The sequence below is a fragment of the Acinonyx jubatus genome, chromosome E4 (genome assembly GCF_027475565.1).
Source record: "Acinonyx jubatus isolate Ajub_Pintada_27869175 chromosome E4, VMU_Ajub_asm_v1.0, whole genome shotgun sequence".
Taxonomy (NCBI): Eukaryota; Metazoa; Chordata; class Mammalia; order Carnivora; family Felidae; genus Acinonyx; species Acinonyx jubatus.
In genome coordinates, this window is record NC_069395.1 from 13,177,071 (window position 1) to 13,192,021 (window position 14,951).

At 39.8% G+C, this 14,951-nt stretch overlaps 1 long non-coding RNA gene across 1 annotated transcript in view; it reads right to left on the reverse strand.

Annotated features, from left to right (window-relative positions):
- The window catches only part of LOC113603935 (uncharacterized), a 45,482-nt gene that overhangs the window by 4,971 nt on the left and 25,560 nt on the right, over positions 1-14,951 (reverse strand). Inside the window, exon 2 of the long non-coding RNA XR_008293278.1 lies at positions 10,262-10,417. This is a non-coding gene — a long non-coding RNA (uncharacterized LOC113603935). The remainder of the gene's footprint in view (positions 1-10,261; positions 10,418-14,951) is intronic.

Consider the following 14,951-nt stretch of genomic DNA (forward strand, 5'->3'; position numbering starts at 1 on the left):
TCTTCTCGTTTCCAGTTGCCCTGCACTATAATTTTGCTCCCATTTGTGAGAAACTGTGGATTTCTCCACTTTGGTAGATTGTATTAGGTTACCTGCTATTCAGCTGAGGCATTTTTTAATGAACTAATTGCATGTTAGTTAATAATAGAACATTGCATCAGCAGTCAACTGTCAAATATCACTTTTAAAGAAAATACTTCAGTTTTGCAGTAGGAATGTCTGGGAACAAGACTGACCTGTGAAAACAGTATGATTACCCAGCACTGGGCTACTGAATTATAAATGAAGGCTTGTGCATTGGATACCAGTATCATTAGCAATAATAATGACAACAATAAACCCATAAAATGCAAATTTTAATATTTCCTACTCTGTAGTCCATGCTTAATTGTATCAGGGTATAACAATTAAAAGATAGGGAGACATACTGGGTAGGCCCGTCACTAAAATCCAGTCCAATGTTCTGACTCTGAATGTTGTAGAGGCTTCTATATGAATACAGAACCTTCTGTAGTGTTCAGCTAAAGTTAGCTCCTAATTCTCCCACATCTAATTTGGATCTGATGGATAATCATTCCTCACTATGCACAGATCACTGATGGTTTTGTTGACACTGACTGTCTTTCCTTTAAGGTGGCAGGTGTCTTTCCATATGCGTTGCTTCTGGACCTGTTCCTCCTTGGATCTATTACTCATTTTCCTGTGCTCTGCAGTGCATTGCAGGGGAATGACCCCTATATGCAGGGTTTCCCAGGCTCCTGTGTCAAATGGCCCCCCTCTGGTTTTAGCCCTTGAAAAAGAAACACAGATAGGAGATCGAAGGGTGCAAAGAAGTGAGGAGAAGGCCAGGACACCTCTCTCTCTGCCCCTGGTAGCATCTCTGGAAGCAGCCGCCTCTCTTTGCCCCCCCACCCTCCCACCGCCCTGCAGGCTCGCCACGCTCCTGCCTCCAGCTTGGAGGCTGCAGGTCTTCTTGCCTGGGCCTCTTCCTGGGTTGCGTCACTGTCCCATTAGGCTTCTTAACTGTTCTATCACCAGTGTAACTAACTCCTTGTATTAAAGTCCTACTGTTCTAAATATTCAGTGGTTTTTATTTCCTGGCAGGCCATTACTGAGATACCAGACAAAAATTCCCAATCTCCTGAGGCTATATCCACTTTGCATTCATTTCAGAGGTTTATTTCTCAACATTTTTATTATATCTCTTTGATGCAGGATTGCACAAAATATTTTTTCTTCCTCTTTTAAAGAACATGTTGGATTTGAGAGAAAAGAGAAAAGACTGGGGGAAGGGCAGCTATTTATAAGGTCTTATAACTCTACCTAACAGTCTGTATCCTGGAGTTCTACTTTTCTTACACAGCAGGGCACACATTTTTGGTGAGGTCACATACACCCGGGGATATGATGTCATCTTGCACATTGTGTTACAAACAGGTTTAATAATGCATTGTTGCATCTTAAACTCTGAGATGGAATGCTCTGCTCAAACAGCCAAACCCAGGATCCATCTGGTAGACGTGTTAGTCAATGACCCCAAGAGCTCAGCACATTTCTCCCTATTGAGATAGAACAGAAATGACTCTTACAGATTTAAAGCTCAGTTTTACAACACAGCAATGATGTCATCACTGTAAGTGTTTTTTTTTTCTTCATGTCTCTTCTTTCTCTGCCTCTTTATTTCCCCCTCCACTCTCCTCCCAGTCCTCTCTGTGCTGCTCAAACCTTACCTGAAACCAAGTAGCTTAAAGGAGGTACATACATATGCTGGAAAACTGTTGGCATTTCTCATAGGCGAAGCAATCTAGAACCTTTCCTACCAATGCCCACCTACGGGCTTAATGCCTATGTAGAAAGATAATATATCATATCACAAGGCAACCTTGTCCATTGTGGAATACGTATGACCTATAATGTGACAAAAATAAGCACCCATCGATTTCACTACTTACAAGACAACCATTTCTCCAGTCTATAAACTACAAAGTCATCTTGACTCCTCTCCTCTCTCCCTGTCTCTATCCAGTCATAATGCGCTCTTACTCTTTGCCTTCTGTGTTGCTGATTACCATCTCAGCCTCCCCCCTGTCAGTGTCCTGGCCACATTCACCATTTCCTAAATTCCTCAAGAAAGTTCTCACATCTCTTTTGTTGTTTGTGTTGTTCATCCTTACTGCTTTCGCTGCTAGGAAAAATCTTACTGATTGTTCAGAGTCCTCCAAAAATGTCCCTTTCCTTGTAAACATACCAAATCATGCACAAAAATTGATCCCTGATCACACACACACACATACACACACACACACACACACACACACACCATTCACACGCTTTCAAGGATAAGGGGAACGAGGGAGAAGAAGGACTTTAGGAAGCTAGAAAGCAGATGGATGAATGGTAAATGACATAGACACCAAAGGACGCAAAGTACTTAGCCAGCAGTAGGGCTGAAAACAAACCCAGATTTATACACTACATAATCCCCAAAGGCTCACAATTTGGCCTCATCAGGTACCTTGAGAAATAGGAGTGAAGGGGAGTGGACAATTTTTTTTAATTAGTTGAAAAGTATTTTTAAAGAAATGGGCAGATCACCAGTTTCCTAGCTCATTATGCCAGACTCTCCCTCCCCAGTTTATTGTCTAGAAAGCACACAACACAGGATCTTAAATAACAACAGGCACCGTTGATGGTGTAGATTTCTTACTAAAAGGAGTAATCCTATGCATAGTGAAAGCAAACACTCTGCACTCTCTGTGTCCACTTGGTTCACAGAATACTAGCTGCCAGGCAGGACACTGAAAAAAAAATCTTCCATGGAAAATATGTCTTTGCTAAACAGAAGGATATAAAGATATTGACAGTGGAGATTCTCCATTAAAACATCCCAGCCAAATCACTCTACAGTGAGCCCAACAGTTAACAAACCCATTCATGTACTCAGAACAGCAAATCAGTTTCTGAGTGCCCTATTTTTTTTTTTTTTTTTTTTTTGAGAGAGAGAGAGAGCAAGCTGGAGAAGGGCAGTGGGAGAGGGAGAGAGAGAGAATCTTAAGCAGGCTCCGTGCCCAGCATGAATCCCAATCTCACAACTGTGATCAGGATCTAAGCCAAAATCAAGAGTCATACACTCAACTGACCGAGCCACCCAGGAAACGCTGAGTGCCCTATTCTTAAATATAAAAATGAGTAGAGGGGTGCCTAGGTGGCTCAGTTGGATAAGCATCTGACTCAGTTTCAGCTCAGGTCATAATCACAGTTTATGAGTTCGAGCCCCACATTGTGTTCTGTGGCTTGGAATTCTCTATCTCCTCTCTCTCTGCCCCTCCCTGATCATTCCCTCTCGCTCTCTCAAAACAGATAAATAAACTCTTTAAACAATGTAAAAAAGAAATTAGCAGACCTTGGAGGAAAGCCTCCAGCATGAAATAGAATAGAAAAGAACCTCCACCCCTCCTTCCTTATCACACAAAGCAACCTATTTGAGATGATGATTTACAGAGGAGAAAACTTCCATATCAACAAAATTTTACTAATATTATCAAGGAGATAAAATATAAATGCAACCATGTAATAAGAATCAGGGATTTAAAAAAAAAAAAAAGGAAGGGAGAAGTTGTGAACAGAAGAGAAAAATGTGAATATAGTAGGACCAATGTAAGTGGTCTGAAATCAAAAGAGCAGGGGTTCAAGAAAGAGCAGTGAAATGAAGAGAGGAAAACATTAATAAAATTATTCAAGAAAAGTTCCCAAAATAGAAGGACAAGATTGAAATAGGCTACCAAGTGCGCAGTAAACAAACACAGACTCATATGAAGGCAAATCATTGTAAAATTCAACAAAGAGAAGATCTTAAAAGTTTCCAATGATAAAATTTTTTAAATGGTCACACACAAAGGATCAGGAATCAGAAAGACCTCAGACTTCTCAGCAACCCTGAAGGGCAATAAAGGAATGCCTTCAGACTTCCAAGGGCGATGATTTCCAGTCTAGATGTCTAGATCCTGAAAAACTATCAATCAGATAGGAGGGTAAATCTACAATTTCTCAGCTCAGTTTCTCTCACATGGAAAACTACTAGAGCATATTCTCATCCAGAAAAGAGATTGTGAACTAAGAGAAGACGGGATACAGGCAGTAGAAGCAAGACAGAGGCTGTGGAAGGAGATCCCGGGAGGGAGTGTGTGCCCCTTGTAGCTCAGAAGGCTTTGGGAGAAATTCTGGAAGATGAAACTGAATGACAATCAAATGGCTTGAATGTCTTAAGAAAAGATGTAGACAAATGTTGACATGTTTGGAGTCAAATTAGTAATAAGTACATAAGAAATAAATGAAAAATGAGAAAAAGATTAATTCTTGGGAAAATAAAACGTTACACAGGGAAGGAAAAATAAATATATTTGACATGACTCAGCTATGCATAGTTTCCATAGCCACGATAACGGAATATATTTGCCTTAACCAGAAGTACATGGAGAGTGGGAGGGTACGCATGTGCAGTGAAAGGAAATAGAGTCAACTCCTCATCTTCCGTAAGGGAAAATCGATAGATACAGCCTAAAACTGAAAAATCAAAAAGCAGCACTACAACCATGCCATTTGGAGGGGCACCTGAGTGACTCAGTCCGTTCAGCATTAAACTCCTGATTTCGGCTCAAGTCACGATCCCATGGTTTGTGGGATCGAGCCCTGCATTGGGCTCTGTGAAAACAGTGTGGAGCCTACTTGGCACTCTTTGTCTCCCTCTTTGACTCTTTGTCTCTCTCCCTCCCCTTTGCGCATTCTCTCTCTCTCTTTCTCTCATGCTCTCTCTTAAAAATAAGTAAACATTTTTTTAAAAACATGCCATTTAGAGACATGGAGGTAAACAATACAATAATCAGCTAAAAGAGGTGGTGATGATGTTTGCTTCTGGGCAAAGAAAAACGGAAGGACAAAAGCTACAACATGCTGGGTTTTTTTTTTAATTGTTAATCTTGCAAAATTATGTGGATATGTAAATGATGTGATACACAACATTGGTCAAAACTAATCACTATCAGGAAAAGTTCATCGCTCATTCCACTTTACCTCATGAAGGGCATTGCTTGACAAGGTCCCACATGTTATGCTGGGTTATGACTGCCTGTGTTTCTATTATCTGGTAGATCCTGAGTTCTTTTAGAGCAGGAACTCTTCTCACTCATGTTTGTTTTCTTGTTTAGCATGTTGCCTGACACAGAGTTGACATTCAACAAATATTTATGAAAAGATTGCTATAGAACTACAAGCCCTAATTCTACCACAAGGCATGATAGAAATCAAATTAAGTCCTCCTTTAAATGGAAAACCACCAAATATTTGAATACACCTACCATACCTACTCTTGATTCTTCTCTTCTTCATTAGATGAAAAATTCCCAACTCCCCAATGATTCGTGGGTCACTTTTAAAATCAACTCACTGTCTTGGTCACAGACCTCCAGTTAGTTCTAGCTGGTCTTCATCTCCCACAAGAACTAGATAAAATGTTACAATGTGTGATCTAACGTGTGCAGATCAAATAGAACTCCCCCTTCCCTAAATCTAGATACCATATGTCTATGGATTAAACCCACAATCACATTACATTTTCTATAAGTCATATTTTCTTGTGGCCATATGTATAGCTTATAGTCTCCTATGAATCATTAATTCTTTTTCTAATTTATTCATGACAAAGCCCCTCTCTTCCATATTTCTATGTGTATTTTTGATTCTAAGACTATATGGTTTTTTTTCCTTTTTATATATATTTTAGATTATTATTCACTCAGCCTATTGAGACTATTGTGTTAAGATCCTGTGAATCAGTAGAACTCTCCTTCCTAGCTTCTCATGATGTGCAAATTTGATTTGCACACTTTTGTAAGTTAACTCAAGTATTAATTAGTTTGCTGACCAGGTGAAAGATGATGCTTGAAGTCCTCCACACAACGTTATAAACTCGCCTGTGGGTTGTCACTTATCTGTTACTAAGCACACTCCAAGCCCAGCCACTCGTCTCATCACAAAGTCCCTTAAATGTTTACCATGCAGATGACATGCATTCACTTTATCTACAAAGAGATCATGAAAATCCTTGTCAAATAGCTGGTGTAAATAACCACAGCTCTAACAAAAACAAACAACATGTACCGTGTATGCACCAGGCCCTGTGCTTAAGAACAAATAATATCAATTTACATACCAAAGCTTATTAAATCTTTACAACAATTCCTACAGCTACTGTATTTTTCTAATCTGCCAGTCTAGTAATACCATCTTTTGGCTACATATTTCTGTCAAGTGGGTTGAATAAATACTATATTTGTATTGCCTTCCTGTAGAGAGAAGCTGGTTAAACTTTACAGAAAATCCAATGTTTCACATTTTAGCATTTTTGACACAAAACTTCCCCAATAAGTTTAATCATAGAATTCCTTTTCTCAAATATGCATTATGCAAAGGAATACAGTTGGAAAACACTGTGCTGACCCTTTATCCCAGCTTTTCCAGACTTTTCCACAGACTTGCCATGTGCTTCACTTCTCCAGGACTTTGACTGTAATGATTCTATTGCACCTGAATGCCTCCATCATCCTTCCACATTTATATCTATAAATTGGACCCATCCTTCCTAATTTAAGTGCGATACATTCCAGAAAAAATTATAATTATCCTCAAGAGAGGAGTTCCTCATCTGAAAAAGCCAGATGTCCTTCCTAAGATTCTATTACACAGAGCTTGGTATTATTGCTGTCACGGAATTCCCTCCACTAGATTCAAAGTTCTTTGAGATCAAATGACTGTCTCTTATTTACACTTTTATTCAAAATTCTACCTACTAAAATAACTTACTCATAGGAGGTGCTTACTCAAATTTGCAGATAAGTCCAGAGCCTAGATCTGTTGACCTCCCAGTCGTCACTATGGATGCTCTTTAGGAGATCATTTGGGGCTAATATGGAGCTGGCGTACTTCCCAATAGAGACCCCCGAGGGGAAAAAGTATACATCTAAGCAACACTGTTGGCCTTCTCAGCAAGATGTAAGCCTTCTCACCTTCTGAATCCAGACATAGACTTCTAGATTTGAAGGCAGGAGTTTGAGAGTTGATAGATATGTTGTTCCCATCTTACAAAACAACACCCATCCAATGAGCAGTGATGGGAAATATCACATCTCCTAAGCCAGGCCCTTGACATGAAGATGAGTGGGCCAAGAGGTGGAGGTGCCTGGCCTTGGTTCACCCTGGCCTCCCCTCCCCAACGCACCCCCCCAATAGACTGAGAGTTCTGGTCCCAACATCACTTGTGAGCATTATAACAATCACTCCACGGAGAGTATTTTAGCTACAAGAGTCAGAAGCCCAGAGATTGAAGAGTAATCACATCCATGAGCTCTTTTAATAATAAATTGCTTGCATTTCAGCTGAAAGTGGTTGGATTGGCCTCATTTAAGACTTAGCAAACATCTCAAACTGGCTTTCAAATGCTTTTGATCTTCTATAACCCAAGTATGTTTAGCTAAGCACTATCCCCTTAATTTTTAAAACCCACATGTACTTTATAGGAAATGTTGCTCACATTGTTTTGATTCATTTACATGTTAAATCATCAAAATATTATTTGGGGAGAGTGTTTTGATGTCCAAGAAGACTTTTTAAGCATTTTTATAAGCTGTTTTTCTTAAAAACAGGAAGCTTCATTTTGCCAAGAATAAACAAACTGAAAGCTCCAGAGGCAGGAGGATGCTTGAAAACTCCAAACCCACAAGGTTGAGTGGGTTCTAAACTTGGCACGACACCTTTCCCCATCCTTTTGTTTAATGTGGTTCCCTGTCTTCCTCCCAAAACCAAACCCCTAAACCCAGGCTAGGATGCGGGGTAACACAGCAAACAGGAAGAGAATATAAACAACAAATGGAGACGAGCCGAAAGCCAGGCTTTAGTCCCCAGGCTTCTTTCAGAGAAGCCAGTAACATCATGGGCTGGGAAACTGAGGCCCTGAATGGTGAGCTGTTCTTAAGGTTGCAGGGCAAATTTGGATGCAAGCCAAGCAACCTACACAGCACGTTTCTTGCCTGCGGTGTTATGCCCTTACCCTCAGCCGTCAGCCCCCCCAGTTACACAAGGCACACACCTTATGCCCTCCGTTGAAAAGAGAAGTCCGTTTCAAATCTTAGATCAGCTGTAAATCACTAAGCCTCGCTGCTTCCAAAAGCCAGAAAGCACCTCATCATGTGTTTTGAACTCTGCCAAAGAAAAGGGTCCTTCCCAGTGTTGATTCTGTTCAGGTCCAGAAAAGTTCGCAACGGTGTGTGGGGGAGATAGCGATGTGGGCGGGCAACACTGAGTAACCTTGCACCATACCACAGGAAAACATTGCTGACTTCACTCATAGTCTTTCTCAAACACTGGCAGATTCCTTTGCCTGGTGCTTGGGTTTCCAGAGGTAGACATCTCTGAAATTTCGGTCCACGTCCAAGTATTCGGAACAAAATACAAGTCACTCCCTGGCCTGCATTTCGGAGGCAGCCGGTGCCAAAAACCTATCTGCAATTTTTCCTCTTTTATATCCTAATTCTGAACTTACTTTTCATTTGACATTTGGCCCTAGAATCCTAGGAAAGGGGAGGAAGGCAGGAGCCAACAAAAAAGCTATTCAACCTAAGTTAACCCACATTGAAAAAGTGAAACAATCACTTTCAGAAAGATATTAGATTTGCATTGCATGGCATTTCAAAGTAATATGACCATGAAGCTGAAAAACATTTAGCATTTCCCTTATCCCATTTCTCACTCCGAATCAAATTAATACTAAATTCTATCTCTTTAAAAAAAATCGTAAGACACAAAATTTGGCTCTTCTCTCAACCTGCCTCTGAGCCAGCCAAAAATTCCATCACATTTAAAATGATCAAATATGCATATGGAATTCTCATTAGAAATTGAAGGGACATGGTTATACCCAGTTGAGTTGCTAGAGCATGCCTTCCACCTGTTGTCACTTAACAACCTCCGTCCACCCCCCAGTACTAAAATCATTGGATTATTTATACCTCAAGTTCTTAGAGAAATCTAACAAGATAGCCGAATGCAAATGTATTTTGCTCTTTGTGGTTTTCCACAAACAGGAAATGTATTCTCTTTCCCCAAATGTATATGAGAACTAAGGGCAAAACTGAATGCTACCCATATGTTAAGAAAAGCCTGAAGATTTTTTAAAAGCTATGAAAATGTCTCTGAAAGGGATAAAGATTTTTATTCCTTTTATCTTATGTTTCCTCCCTTGCTTTTAATGAGGCATAACCTTCTAAGTTAAGGCTCTTTCTGCGTTGGAAAAGTAATAACTGAACCATTTGCCAGGGAGAATTGCAGTCTGGGAGGAAGACTTGGTTAATAGAAAGAAAGAAAGAAAGAAAGAAAGAAAGAAAGAAAGAAAGAAAGAAAGAAAGAAAGAGGGAGGGAAGGAAGGAAGGAAAGAAAGAAGGAGGGAAGGAAGGAGGGAAGGAAGGAAGGAGGGAAGGAAGGAAGGAAGGAAGGACAAAAAATGGAAAGAAAAGCAAAAAACTGCAGTCTGGCAGAGTAGAAGCAGACAGAGGCTATACATAGGGCATGGGAAGCCCAGGGGAGGGTAAGCCCTAATCAGTTGAATGGGGATTTGCACAGATAGGAATTCTGCCATGGAAGCCCATCTAGACACAAAACTAACAAATGAACAGCAAAACAATGTACAAAACAAAACCCCAAAGCCGCTGGTATAGACCAGCATTTGATAATCACAAAGTTTCCCTCCAGCTTGCATCCCCAGGTTTTCCTGGGGTGATCCCCAGGTTTTCTTTCCAGTGATTAGTATTTTTTAATTAACTATTTGTATGTTTAAAATGTATACCGTCTGGGCAAATCTGAACTATGGAGGCAAGGGTGTCCAGCGGGAGGGACTGTCATACTGCAGAAACACTCTCAAGATTTGGATTAGCTACATCTGGGGAAGGGAGAGAATGTGCTTTGAAAATAAATGTAGTGTTTTGAAATCATATATTTAAGTAATAATACAATTTTAACTTACTGGTAAGCCTAATAACATATACGTTGTTTTCCTTGTTAATTCATAAACCCATTCTTTCCAATCTGATTGAAAGCATTCTGTAGGGATAGGAAGGCAATTCTTTTGTCCTCTCCCTAATTATCATCGACAACAGACAGTGATCACCTCAAAAGTAGTTCATTATCTCCCTCTCAGAGCCATTTTTTCTCCTACCTTCAAGCCTTGCTCTTTATTTCCCCCAACAGCTCTTCTGCCTTTTCCACTGCAGATGCTGATATCCCGGCTCAGGGCCGATCAGCTCCAACCTCACCTCTTGTATTCGTTTCCTGACTGGGATTCCAGCTCCATTCTTTTCTCCATCCAATCAAACTGAAATATACAAATTGAATGTTTATGATGTCTGTTTGCATGATTAATGTAGAGTTTTGAGCATTGTAGTTACTTCACAAATATGTGTTCTATAAATGATTATCAACCTACACTTCAAGAGCCTTTAATGACTACCCTATTGCCCATTAGGGAAAGTCCAAAACCTTGCCTCTAGGATTATTAGATGCCCTCAATCCTGTGTCCCCTTATTTCTAAACCTCATGTCCCACTCTTCCCTTCTTTGAAAACACCATTCAGGTCAAGTTAGTTGTCCATTATTTACAAGCAAATCATCCACAATTTGCTCTCAATATCTTGATTCACTCAATGCCCTATGTCTAAAAGTCCTTCACGTTTTCTTTGCCTACTTCTATGTTATCCCTCCCGTCTGTCTGAGCCTGACTGACTTCCTCTCTGGACTATTGCATTAAACTCTCACTTACCACAATACCAGTTGTGATGGTGTCTGTTGTTTCTCAAACTATATTGAAATAAGGAGGACGTTAAGAATTCATGTTCTATAATCATCTCTTTATTAATTAAAAGTGCTATCTATATATATATATATATATATATCACTTCATTTAAGAAATACAACCTTTTCAAGAAATGAGTTAAAAGAATTAATATTTCAGGAGGATCTAATAAGTGTCAGGTTCCCAGCTGGGTGCTTTAGACCAGCATCGCATATCATTCTCACCGCAGCCCTAAGGGAATAAATATTCCATCCATTTAACAATCCAGGCAGCTGAGATTTAACAAACTTGGGAAAATTTCCAAGAATCACAGAGTAGTATATGCCACTACCAGAATTCAATCAAGGAGTTATAAGAGATAATTAAATAAAATAATGCGCACATCTGGAATGGAATACACCCTTAAAACCTGCTAAGTAATATTAATGTGTCTGGAGAATATTTTGCATGATACAGTTCATTTTCTCCAGAGAAATCAAAGGTGGGGTGCTAGCCAAAGTACCTTAAAGTCTTTTTGGATTGTTTCCCCAAAGGTTTAAGCTCTTAGGAGATCTTAAATGGTTTGGAAAGATAAATAGGAAATGTGTGAGGAGAGACAGAATATATGGGAGGAGCAAGGGAGGCAGTAGATTTTCTCTTCCTCCTTCCTTAGAAGGGGGAGATACCTGAGCTAAGGGGACAGCACATGGGAAGACCTGAAAGGATGATGAGCCCTCTCTTTGGTGAATTGAGGGCCTGGAAGACCTAGGAGCAGCATTCTGGACACTGAAAAAGTCTATTAAACACCTAAAAATGAAAAATCCACAAGTTAGCTCCTGATCTTTCCTACCAACTTTCTCTTCCCATCGTCTCTCTTTTGGGAAAACCCCTTGGAATCATTTTGACGCTCTTTGTTAGCTCTTATCCCTCATCCAGTAAATCAGATTACCTTTTTAGCTGTATCTTCATAATCTCACAAGATTTTTGCCAACTCCAAATACTGGTTCAAGCCTAAATGATTACTACAGTCTCCTATGTCTCTTTTTAAAATTATTTTAGTGGCATCCTCAGTGGCTTCTTTGCTTCTGCTCTTTTCTCTCTTCAATTTATTCTCAGCCCAGCAGCCAGAGTAAGCCTCTTAAAGCATAAATCAGACTTCACCCCCACCACCCACTCCTCAAAACTCTCCGGTGGCTTTCCACTGTGAGGGAAAGCTTGTATAATGGCCCACAAGGATTTAAGTGATCTGAACCCACCCTGCCTCCTACCTCTGGTCCTTTGCACTTGTCCTCTTTACCTGGAACTTTCTCCTCCCTCCCCCAGATATACACATAATTGACGCCTTACTTTACCCAAGTTTTCCTTTATAAAAAAGTCCCACATATCCAACTTATTTAAAATAGTCACTCTTTCCTATAACCATTGCTAAGTGGTCATATAATTTATTGTCTAAACTGATTTTTTTAAGAATGAACTGAGATGCTATTAATATTTATGTCAGGACAACAAACATTGACTACCCTATAGTTACCCTATTGCTGCTGGCCAATTCCTTGACTATCACCAGTACACTAAGCATTTATTTTATGGTTTTGTGTTTCTTATCTTTGGATTACAAGCTCTATGAAGATGAAGGTTCATTTTGTTCATTGCTTGATCCCTAGAGCCTCCGTAATACCCACTTACTAAATATTTACTGGAAGACTGAAAGAACAAACTTGAATTAGTACTAAGATTCTAGAGAGAAAATTTTGAGTTGACAGACAGGATGATAGATGGCCGAAAAATGGATTCTGAAAGGATGATGTGGACACAGTGAACAGTTAAGAGTCTAAAGAGGCCATATTATAAAGAGCAATCAGCATCTGTGGAAGATCAAAAACCACAGATTATTTGATGATCTTTCCATGGAGAGTGAGGCTAGTGGGAGTCCAGGTCCCTCCCCTTGAAGCTAAATATGGTAGACATTTTTTGAGATGGCTCCTAATTATCTCCACTTCTTGGTACTCTTCCCTTGGATGTGGGCAGGACCTGTGACTTGCTTCTAACCATTATAATGAAGCAAAGTGATTATGTTACATAGGGTTGTAACATTGGTCTTGCTAGCAGACTGTCTCCCTCACTGGCTTTGATGAAGTAAGCAGCCTTGTTGGGGAGGCTCATGTGGCAGAGAACTAAGGATGGCATCCAGCCAAGAACCTGCAAGAAACTCAGTCCATCAATCCAACAGCCCATAAGGACCTAAATTCTGCCAACAACCCTATGAACTTGGAAGCAGCTCCTTCTCTAGTTAGGCCTTCAGATGAGAACTCAGCCTTGGCTGACACCTTGATTGCAGACTTGTGGAGGAGTTGGCTAAGCCATGCTTGGACTTTTGACCCACAGAAACTGTGAGATAATAAATATATGTTGTTTTAAGCCACTAAATTTGTGGTAATATTGCTATGCAGCATTAGAGAACTAATATATTAGGTGAGCTCTGTGACTACTCTGATGAATAGAATGTGGAAATGATTCTATGCCAACTTCTCAGTCCAGATCTTAAGAAAGTGGCAGCTTCTATTTTCTGTCTCTGAGAACACTCTGTCTGTGAACCTTGAACCACCATGGAGAAGTCTGAACCCACTCAGATGGCTTTGCTAAAGAAGCCACATGGAGATATTCTACTTAATGGTTCTAGTTGTACCCAGTCTTCAAGTCACCCCTGACAAAATGCCAGGCATGTAACTGTAGCCATCTTGTACATCCCTCTGACTAGCCCATCTGCTATCTGAATACCATGAAGTGGTCCCAGTTGTGACAGTGAGTTTGATATGTCAACTTGACTAGGCCACAGAGATCCCAAACATTTGATAAAACAAATATGCTGGTTGTTTCTGGATAAGATGAACGTTTGAATCCATAGACTGAGAAAAGCACATTGTCCTTCCCCATGTGGGTGGGCCTCATCTAGTGCTGAAGGCCTGAATACAACGAAAGGCTGAATGAGAGAGAATTCACTCTCTGCCTGTCTTTGAACTGGGAGAGCAATCTTCTGCCTTTGAACTTGGACTCTGACTAGAATTTACAACACTGGCTCTCCTGGTTCTCAGGCTTTCATACTTAAAGTAGGATGAAACCATTGTCTCTTCTGGATGTCCATCTTGCCAACTATAGCTCCTGGGACTTCTTAGCCTCCACACTCATGTAAACCAATTCATAATAAATCTTTCAATAGATGATAGATAGATAGATAGATAGATAGATAGATCCTATTTACCTGAAGAACCCAGATTAATACACTAGACAATCCCACCTAAAACAGAAAAATGTCTCAAGTAAGCCCTTTTCTAAATTCTTGACCGATAAAACCATGAGATATAATTAAATGGTTGTAATTTTAAACTGCTAAATCTGGAAATAATTTATTATGCCGCAAAAGAAAAATTAAAACAATGTATCAGGGATAACTCATGAGACTAGGGAAGGATAATAAGGAGAACTCCCCAGTTAAGATTTGGGTCACATAGAAGATCCTAGAATGATGGAGTAACGTCTCCGTGTGCTGGGTGATGAATAGAGAAATACAAGAGATGATAGGGGTTAAACTTCCCCCTGGAAAATATAGGAATCATAGAAAATAATTTAATATTCAGTAGTTGTTAGATACTTGAAATTGTGGATTGAGATTTATAGAATCTATAATATCATCATCATCATTTTTACTTTAAATTCAACATTTACAAGTGGTAACTTGTTCTTTCCCATATAACAAGTTCCTAGAACAGGGGATTGAGTACTGTATGCCCACAAAAATGTTTGCTGCTATTAATGGTAGCCTCTGGAGTCTCTCATAGGGCAGAATCGCGGCCTTCTCTTTAGTGGGAAGGAAGATTTGCTATCTTTATAATATAATGTGTATTTCCTGATATTTGCTTTCTTTTTCTTTCATGATGGAAGGAACCTTGGTCTTTGGGGGTTTAGTCTAACAGAACTACCTTAGTAGCCCTTGTTACACATCTCTACATTTTTTTTATATTTGAAATTTTTTACAAATCAACAACAACAAAAGAACAACAATACCAACTCTGAAAAAAAGG